General features: G+C 38.7%; 1 long non-coding RNA gene across 6 annotated transcripts in view; it reads right to left on the reverse strand.

Moving 5' to 3' along the window:
- The window catches only part of LOC138144450 (uncharacterized), a 186,934-nt gene extending 178,408 nt beyond the window's left edge, over nucleotides 1-8,526 (reverse strand). For 2 of the 6 annotated variants that reach the window (XR_011163961.1, XR_011163959.1), the window contains exons 1-2: nucleotides 5,335-8,517; nucleotides 2,878-2,980 (exon numbers count right to left, since the gene is read on the reverse strand). This is a non-coding gene — a long non-coding RNA (uncharacterized lncRNA). Of the gene's footprint in view, nucleotides 1-2,877; nucleotides 2,981-5,334 lie in introns of all 6 variants that reach the window. The other 4 variants (XR_011163962.1, XR_011163960.1, XR_011163963.1 and 1 more) reach the window with 3 other exon arrangements.
- Nucleotides 8,527-9,252: the final 726 nt, after the last annotated feature.

A 9,252-nucleotide genomic window follows, 5' to 3' on the forward strand; every position in this document is an offset into this window, starting at 1 on the left:
GAGAGAGAGAGAGAGAGAGAGAGAGAGAGAGAGAGAGAGAGAGAGAGAGAGAGAGAGAGAGAGAGAGAGAGATCACACCAGGTACTGATAACATTTTTTTCCCTTCTGTCTCCCTGACACTCTTAGCATACTCTAATCAAGAGATCATTTCTAGTTAAAGGGGAGTACACCCCCCTATGATGTGGCATTCTCTTCCCCCACCCAAAACATGGGGAGGTTTTACTTAAAAGAAAACAAAGCTGCCCCCGGGACTTGCCTGCCCCCAGTTTCTCTGTGCAGTATCCTGGTCATTTAAAGTCATTAAAAGTCCAAGCCACATGGAGTCTAGGTCCTCAAATTTGGTGGACTTCAAGTTACTACGTCCTCCACTACATTCTCCCCTGAAGATAACACACTTCCATGTGCAGACAAAGGGGACTTCTCCAGAGAAGCTAAGGGCTACTGTATTCCTGCTGCCTACTTTTGCTGTATTCACAGCAAATTAAATCTTTTTATTAACTGTTCAATGACATTCGAGCCCTTCATTTTTGTCCCAGCAGTGAACCTAAACTAACTGTTGGAGCTCCCTCCAACATTCCTTCAGGGTCCTAAAGAGAATAAGGCCATATCTGATTTGCTTTGGGGATGATGGAGAGATAAATGGACACCATGTTCATTCTGAGACTCTTAGGGCCATTTTGTACCTGATCCAGAATATATAACAATACCTCTGAATTACCTGTCCCCCTGGAGTCTTTTCAATCAGACTGGAGTAAATTGGATTTCTCTGGTTCAGTAACAAAACGTGAACCCAATCTTTTCCAATCTCATACTACCCGGGCTGGGCTAAAACTGGATTAATTTCAGAGAGAAGTATGCCAGTCAAAGATGCTGGATTCCATATCCACTATGAACAGGAAAAGGGGAAAATTCAGAATGATCAGATGCTTAGTTTCACTTATACCATGATTACATTTCTGGCTTTCCTCTGAGTTTCTTTCAACTCTAGAGGGGGGTCCAGTCAAGCATTTGGTGATTTGGGAAGACAGTCACAGTAGGCATTTGGAAAACAGCTACTATGTAGTTTCAATGAAAATGGCCAGAAATTTTCAGTACAAAACTCAGAATTTGACTCAAGTCCTGGAAGGTCTTCCTTGTACCCTCACCTCACCCACACCCCAATCTCCATGGTAAATAATATTACAAATCTGGGGTGCAAGTCATTTATTTGAAATACACTTTAATATATTTTGGTACTTCCAAATAGCTTCTAGTTTGGTAATAAGCAGGAAGCAGAAACAAATTTCTTAAAAATATATTACAAAGCACCTATTATTTACCAGTATTCAAATAAGTTCTCAGTCTGCTCTCTCTCTTTTTGACTCAAAAGATAGACTATTTCTGTTTGTCTTCCTAGAAAAATAAATTCTCTCTTACTAATATTAAGACAGGAGAAATTTTTTTTCTCCTCTGAGAACACCCAATAAAGGTTTTCACAGTGAATATAATTCATGTTTTGGTAACTATTTCATGTAGATGTCCACATGCCTCATTTTAAGATAAGAGACCTACAGTTCATAGGGATGGATTGACCCCCATCCAAAAAGGTCATGTGGAAAATTAGTGACAGCCAGAGTTAGAACTCAGGTCTTCTGACTCTTATTCCAGGGTTCTTGCCACTATGACTATAGAAGGATGTTAGGATATGAATACATGAATTCTGATTATGACCAATGGCAGTTCACTTGAAATGTGATAAAACAGTTACATCTAAAAACTGTACTTGTAATTCACACTCAAAAAAACATTAATTCAATTCAATTTTTAGAATTTAATGAATTCTATTTCAAATTTTGTCCTTTAGCACAGTGTCTGGAATATAGTGCTATATAAATGTTTATTTCCTATTCCCTTATTACTTAATCAGGAAGGTTAAAGTAGAATGAAAGTCTGTTTCTGAGCTTACAGAAAAGATACATGATGAGAAAAATACATAATAATGAAAGAAGATAAAAGCTTGTTTAAGGAAACTTGTCTTTGTAGAGTTTACATTTGTTGGTTACACAAACAAAAAGGGAGTTTGCATTTTTATTAAAAATACATACCAGCACATGAATAGTATAGCTTTCTCCATTTTGTTGAAAATATTCCACTGACAATTATTAAAAATTTTACCAATATTTGCAAATATTTACAACAGTAGTTTTGCACACTGAGAAATTTTCCAACACATAATTCTCAATTGTTTTCCAAATACTACTCATTCCTATATATCCCAATTGTTAAACCCTACCTTCTACAGGAAGACATCCTCAAATCCCCTTTAATTATAGTGACTTCCCTCTGTTAATTACCTCCCATTTATCCTGTATGTAGCCTGCTTTCTATCTGTTTGTTTGCATATTGTCTCTGTTAGATAGTAAGCTCCTGGAGGGCAGGAACTGTTTTTTGCCTCTTTGTACTGCTCTTGATTAGCACAATGACTGGCAAATAGTAACTTCATAAATATTTATTAAAACTGATTCCTAATATAAAAAAATTAGCCACTATAAATATAAAGCTATTTCCATTAAAGGAAAAATAATGACTATTAATTTAAAAGAATATATGGTTATGCCAAAGAAAAAAAGCATTTAATTATATAAAGGACCAAGAAATTTAATGCTATTATGTTTTTGTGTCTGCATGTATGTTGTTTTCATTGCTTAATTTGAATAATTACTAGATTATAATGGGAATCTGAGAATACCTCAAATTAGGTTTCACAGTGCTATTCATACTCCTTTAAACCATAATTTCAGAACACTGAGATTTCAAAATTTCGATAAAACAGCAAATATGTTCATAATAATAGGAATACAATTATAAGACCACAGATAGTTTAACTGTTTTACGTACCTGTGGGTTTTCAGATTTCTGCATTAATTATGTTTCTGCACTCTTATTTTTTGTGAACTTCTGGCAACTCTTACTCTTGGCTTCAACAGTGCCACCTGTAGTCCTATAGGAGAAGAAAATACTATTGTCCTTTTAGAATCCTTTTAGATAATTATAAAACAAAATGCAAAATAGTTGATCTGATATTAGAGCACCCATCATGGTAATGAATATTTATTAACTTATTATATATAATATTATTATATGTATAAACTATTATATAATTTATTAAGTGCTAAGCACTGTACTCTGTTGTTGGATCGTGATTCAGACCTGTCATATCTGTCTCTTTGTGAGCCCATTTGGGGTTTTCTTGGCAAAGATACTGGAGTGGTTTTGCTATTTTCTTCTCCAGTTCATTTTACACATGAGGAACTGAGGCAAATAGGGTTAAGTGACTTGCCCAGGGTCACACAGATATTAAGTCTCTGAGGACAGACTTGAACTTAGGAAGATGAGTCTTCCTGACTCCAGGCCCTGAACTCAATCCACTACACCACCTTAGTGCTTTATAAATAACTCATTTTATCCTGACAACAAACCCTGTGAAGTAGGGGCTATTTATGATCCCCATTTTATAGTTGAAAATGTTAAAGCAGACAGAGATTAAGTGACTTTATCCACAAAAGGATGATTGGTTTATTTAAAAAGATATATTCAGCCTCCTAATATGCCATACATTAGTAACTGGATACTTTAAAAATAACTAAATAAAATAATTGTGTTTATAGAACTTGGTTGCACTTACATATTAAGGCATTTCACAACTTAGTTAAAATTAAGATAATTCTATCACATCACTTAACTGATGGTCGGAAACATTTTCCCATAAAATTGAAAACATTTATCCAAATTAATTTTAAAATGGCTGTTAACAAATTCATTCCAACCAGTACCATAAAGTTTTCCCCAACCCCCAAAGTATGTCACTAAATCATGCAAATTACGAATTTCCGTAATTCCATTCTATTTTAGTACAGACGTTTCATTTTATTAGAGAAATAGGGAACAGGTAAATTTATAAAAATCAGAAGTAAGGGACAGATAAGCAAGGACATGTTCCACATTATTTAGTCTGCCTACGGTATTTACTGCACATGTCGCTCATGAAATTCCACAGGAAGGCCATCGAGACGCAACCCTACTCAAGTTCTGTGAGCTAGGTCCCTGTTACTTCATAGAGGAGTCACATAAGAAGTTACAAATAACATAGGTACAAATGTAAACTGCACTTAATACCATCAAAACTAAATTATCTCAAGTCAGAAAAGTGGCATTTTCATCACCACTGGAGATGTTATTCCTCTTTTTAAGCAACAACTTACTCTTTTGAAATGTATAGGATTTCAAGGCACAAGAGAAATTTTTGCAATAAATTCTCTTTTCTCCCACCCCCTCCTTTCTTCCAAACTCGGAATTAGTTCCCAATTGTCCAACACTGCCTACATATACAAAAGGCATCACCTTCAAAAAAACCCAAAAAACCTGCCAGGGAAAGTGAGCGAAGGCGGACCTCACCCAAGGTGGCACAAAGTGCCCCTGGCACCCGCCCCACGATCAGGGAGCTTCTCAGCCCGGATACACTGCATGGGACTTCGGTTACTGCTGCTGGCTGTGTGTTATTTGGGAAGGGGGGTGGCAGGGGGCACCACCCCAAACTTAATCTTTTGAAATTGCTGCGGCCGAGGCGCCTCAAATTGGAGAACCGCTGGAGATATGGTGAAAGGTAACCAGGGGGTGGGTTGCCCCACTTGCCAAAAAAGAGGTGTGAGGCATGTTTCTCAATACGTCCTTCCCCCCTCCCCCCCGCACACCTTCCCACCTCCGCTGTGACACCTGCCCGCGCACACACCGCACACACACGGACGGACGGACGGACGGACGGACGGAAGGAAGGAAGGAAGGAAGGAAGGAAGGAAGGAAGGAAGGAAGGAAGGAAGGAAGGAAGGAAGGAAGGAAGGAAGGTAAGCCAAAGAGTCTCTGCCCCAGCATAACCAAGAGGCGCTGCTGTCGAGGCGCTGGAGCGCAGCCCACCTGCGCACACCGGGGTGGCTCCCCAGCACTGACTGCCTGCCTCCTCCTGCCGCAGCCCCAGGCAGCATACCCCTCCTCGGGCTCCCTTCCGCCGCCGCTCCGCTTTAAGCCAGGGGCTAGCAGCTTCGCTTCAGGGCCCCTGCAACCACAGCCAAAGGATTCCCGGGCAAGCGCCCCCCTCCCCACCCCACAACCGCCTCTGCGCCCGGAGTCGCACGTTGTGCAACCTAGCGAGCGCTTCTGCAGCCTCTCTCTTCCTCCTCCTGCTCCTCCTTCCCCTCCTCCTCCCCCGCCCAAGTGAGCTACCTAGCGGGCGGGTCCTGCCCACAGTAATCCTAACCCTAGAGCGAGCCCCTTCCCACCTTTTCGTCTACTGGAACCTACCCTCTCTTCCTGCTGAAGGAACCGAGGTACAGGACATAGCTCCCAGCGCGCTCGGGCATGCAGCTCCCCTGCCAGACTGGTGGAGAGGATGCACCCACAGCAAACATGCCCCTGGTCTCGGGCAACACAACCTGATAGCGCCGCGCTCGGGGGCCCTGCCCCTCCGGCTGCACCTTCCCTGCGCTGGCCCCGCCACTCCCCACCCCTTTTCCTCTCTCACAGCAGCATCCTCCCCTGGCTGTGTGCACATTGTGCACACGCTGTCTGGCCCACCTGTCAGGGCTTCCGCCCTGCTCCACCCACTGCTTCCCCTCCCTCCTTTGTAGGAGAATATTCAGAGCCCACCAACCACTCCGCAGCAAGCCCGAGAGCCCGCCTGCCCGCCCACTCAGCTGTGCACCCGGGAGAAGGGCGGAGGCACCCCACCCAGTCTTGGCTTTCTGATCTCTTTCTACCTATTGCCCTCTTCCTCTCTCAAGACGGAGCCTTCCCTAGTCTCAGATAAACTGAAGGTTGGCTCTGCCTCCTTTCAATTGGAGTGGAAAGAGTGTGTTTCTTTAGCGGTGAAGAAAAGAGGAGGGGGAGGTTATGCTGCTGCTGCTGGGTGGTGGTGGTGGTGGTGGTGATGGTGAAGAAATTGCCATGTGAACTGTTCCTGTACAAGTTTCTGCCTGTGCCTTTCTTCTTGTTACATTGATAAATGAGTGATCTGTTTCATTTTTAAATATACCACGAGCAATTTTGAGGTGCATTTGCATGTATGTTTTTTTTTTTATTTTGCAATTGAGGGTTTTGGAGATTTTAAATTTATCTCCTAAGGGAAATTCAGGTTTCTAAAAAGTTTTCCCCCAAAATATACATTTATGTAACCACGATTTTATTTTTTTTTAACTAGCAAAATATAAATAACAGAGCAGCTGTGTTTTGCAGAAACAGATCTTATAAATGTTACTTGAAATGCATTATAATTATTTTAATTAGGGTTTGGGTGTTAAATGACTAGTGATTTTAAAAAGAATATTGACTTTGGAAACCAGGGTTTGAGATACTAAAGCCTTCGTGTGTACTACTTGCCATAGTTGAACATTTCATTTTAATAGAAATCATTAACTGATGTAGCCATTTTGAAAAAAAAAATAAATCTATCCATGCCCTTCCCCCACTTTAGGATCATTTTTGGTTTTTAGACTTGACATAGAACTGTTTTTTTTAACATCCAAGAAAAATTTGCATTTTTATTCATTTGCTTAGTAATATTTGCTTCACTTTTTTTTTGCTTAACAGCAATTTTCTTTGTAATTTTTTTAAAATAAGATTTAAGGCCCCATCCAAAAGGTTATTTATACTGTAAAATGGGCTACAAAAATTAATAGTAGCCCATTCTCAGGATGGAAATTTTTATACTAGTAATTAACAACTTCTTTGTTTAGTGTTACCACTGTTATGTGTTAACTTGCTACTTTAAAACTGAGGTTTAAATTTTTTTTTCATCAAACTAAATCCTACTCTTAGTTACTGAAATGCCCAGCACATAAGTACTTAGCAAATATTAATTAAATTCTCAATAGTTCATTAAATTCTAATGGAAATTATTTATGAAATTAGTACCAATATTTTTCAGACAGAAGAAGATACAAACTCAACATTCTTAATGAAGAAATTTAAAAGCAAAGAAAGCATTCACTAGAAAATGATGTTCAGTACCAATAATTATGGAAAGAGTACTCACTGCCTCTAACCACTCACCAAAGGCTAAGTAATAGCTTTGGTTTCATAGATATGCTTACTTTTTTCTCCTTTTGACAGCAGTTAGATACAAAAATAATGCTGGAATACAGGGTTTAGTTCATATTACTTAGTATTTTCATTTCTTGATCATATGTTGAATATCAAACCACATAGTAAAATCATCATTTAAAAAATTATTATTTTAAAATCCAGTTAAATGTCCCCAGGTGAATTTAATTTCAGATTTTAGATTTTGATTCAATTTAAGCATAGATAAAATTAAAACAAGAAAGGATGCCTAATAACAGATTCCCATCTTGTCTCTCAAGATGTGTCTTCATTATTATAGTCAGTACAAACTGACCTTTGACTTACTTTTGTGTAGATATGATACACTTTAAAATATTGCCTGATTAACTGCCGTTTCTAATGTGTTCCTGTGTAACTACTCTATCAAACAATTTTCCAGAACAATAAGGAAGATAATTAAAGCAAAGAAGGAACAACTAACAGTATTGGTCTTTCAGAAGAATGGTGCATTTTTCTTTTTATGTTACTAAGCATAGTTCTTGAGATAAGTTAGAGGGAGCATGGGACAATGGCAAGAAAGCTAAATTTGGAGTCAGGAGGATTTAGGTTCAAATACTACCTCTGACACTACTTTTGTGATTTTTGCACAAGTCACTTCACCTCAATTTCCTTATCTTAAAATGAGGGGGTTAAACTTGTGGACCTCCAAAATCCATTCTAGGACTAAATCTATGATCCTCTAAACTATTTACATTGGACAGTGAAATTATAGTCCAATATCCTGCTGGTCACCATCTTCTTCCTTTGTTATTAATCTTCTCTGATATTTTCATTAAGCATGCAAATTTTCATTAAGCATCAAACTTAACAGCCAGAAAGGTAAAGAATACTTTTCCAGGTAATTCAAAAAATCGGAGAGTATCTATAATTTGTGGAAACAAATGCACAGAAGATAAGGTAAGATAACTAACTGGAAGGTTATATCCAACTCCAGTTTTCCTTAATTTCAAATCAGCAAAACAGGCACCAAATAAGGGGTGGGGGATCTCTCCGGGGGAGGGAAGCCACAGAAATTGGTAAGCCAAAAAATATTTGTTGTCAAGTATCTTAACATGAGGGGAAAAGTCCTTAGTGGGTAGAAGGAGACAAAAGGAAACCTGCAAAAGAAGAGATTAATTTTGTAGTAACTACAACTAGAAAAAGAAAATGGAACAATACAAAAACCTACGGATTAAGTAAAGAGGCTGGTATGATATATTCTCCACCATTCTCTCCTCCAACCTCCCCTCCAGGACTAATACTGAAGACATCAAGGGGTTAATATTTTGAATGATAGCCAAGCATCTTGGGATTTTTAGTTTTGGATTACCTTAACTAATAGTATGATTTTTTTTAAAAAAAAAAGCTTTTTTTTTTTTAACAATTTAGAGAAAGAAGCCACTGAGAGCAGGGGTAAGGGAGGGGAAGGATTAGGGGGTGGATAGGCTGCAAAGAGCAGGAGAATGGAGGCCAGGGGAAAACAGTAGCCTTCCCAGTCTCCAAAGAGAACATGTAAAGATTGCCTCTATGGATGAAAGGAATTGTGTCTAAAAAGCTGAGCAAACAACCAAGATTCTCTATTTTCTCCAACCCTTCCATCCTCATAAATGAAAATTTAACCCCAGAGTTTACTACTCTGATCTTTTACTGTCTTGGTGGTAAGGAATAATATAAGTCAGAGTCCTTTAAATAAAAGAAATTTTTTGGCATTGTCTTTAGGAAAAAAAAATCTTTGGCATTGTCTTTGTGTTCAGATGGTGCAAAGGGGGTGATTGAGTTGGGTTTATATTTTCAGAGTACATAAATTGGAATTCTTTCATTCTACTTTGGTGGCTTAGAGAAGAAAAAAAGGGGAAAGATTAAGCCAAAGGTGATTTTGTTTCATTTTACCAATAATCTGATAAATATCCTAACAGGCAAAAAAAAACTTATAAATGAAGTCTATTGCCATTCGCTTCTTTTTTGATTCGGGGAGTTTATCTTCTATTTCTATTGTGTTGTGATTTCCAGTTATGAATTGCTAAAAAGTGTTACTCTTGAGCCTCAAAGGCTCCTACTGTGCCCTGAACTGGGATAAAGGTACAGGGAGGAAAAGAAAGAGTGGGTATTTTATAGAAGGGA

This window comes from Petaurus breviceps, unplaced genomic scaffold, assembly GCF_028583685.1.
Source record: "Petaurus breviceps papuanus isolate PSGF00001 unplaced genomic scaffold, PetGlider_PUasm1.0 90700, whole genome shotgun sequence".
NCBI classification, from domain to species: domain Eukaryota; kingdom Metazoa; phylum Chordata; class Mammalia; order Diprotodontia; family Petauridae; genus Petaurus; species Petaurus breviceps.